Source organism: Myotis davidii, unplaced genomic scaffold (assembly GCF_000327345.1).
Source record: "Myotis davidii unplaced genomic scaffold, ASM32734v1 scaffold43, whole genome shotgun sequence".
Classification (NCBI taxonomy): domain Eukaryota; kingdom Metazoa; phylum Chordata; class Mammalia; order Chiroptera; family Vespertilionidae; genus Myotis; species Myotis davidii.
Genome location: NW_006294590.1, coordinates 2,148,718 through 2,149,570, shown reverse-complemented (window position 1 = coordinate 2,149,570; position 853 = coordinate 2,148,718). Strand labels below are relative to the sequence as shown.

Below are 853 nucleotides of genomic sequence, written 5' to 3'. Positions count from 1 at the left end.
GGGCGGGGGGGGGCGCGGAGAGAAGGGGCACAGTGAGGGCCGGAGTGGCACCTGCCCAGCACCTGACTCCTCCTGGTGCCGCCCTCCCCAGCCAGGGCTGCACACCCTGGAGGGACCTCACCCAGGCCCCTGAGCGCCTGCCACCGGCCCCCCAAGACTGCCCTCTGGGGGCTCAGATCCGTGGGGCAGAGAAAAGACAGCAAAACAGACCCGTCCTGCCCGGCTGGTGTGGCTCAGTGGTTGAGCATAGACCTAGGAGCCAGGAGGTCAGGGTTCGATTCCCGGTCAGGGCACAGACCCGGGTTGCGGGCTCGATCCCCAGTGGGGGGCGTGCAGGAGGCAGCCGATCCCTGACTCTCTCTCCTCATGGGTGTTTCTCTCTCTCATTCCCTCTCCCTTCCTCTCTGAAATCCATAAAATATATTGTTTTAAAAAGAATGAAGCCACGTTGGTGTTACAATTTCGTGGATCCCAGAGTCAGTTCCCAGCACAGGGACAACCCCATCGGGGAGAGGAGCCAGCTCCCGGGAGAACAGCCCAGAGGCAGGGCCCAGACACCGGCAGGGGCTCATCTGACCCCTGACCCCTGGCCCCTGACCCAGCAGTGCCAGCACCACCAGTTCCTGGCCACCAGCTTAGAAATCCTGTTCCCGTTCGACCCCGAGTGGCCCTGTGACCGGGGACTCCAAAACGCCCTGGGGGCTCCCCGAAGTGTTTGCAACCTTCCCCAGGCAGCCATGGGCCAGGGGGCTCCCTGACCAGGAGACGTCGGGGGAACCCCATGGGGTCAGAAACCACGTGTCTGCCCCCCCGTCCCCCCCACACCTGCAGCCTCGCCTGGAACCGGGACGCG

The 853-nt window shown here is 64.7% G+C and overlaps 1 protein-coding gene across 1 annotated transcript in view; it reads right to left on the bottom strand.

Moving 5' to 3' along the window:
* Window positions 1-853, bottom strand: part of ADGRD1 (adhesion G protein-coupled receptor D1) — a gene marked incomplete at its 5' end in the record, with an annotated part of 100,297 nt that overhangs the window by 3,397 nt on the left and 96,047 nt on the right. The window lies entirely within an intron of this gene.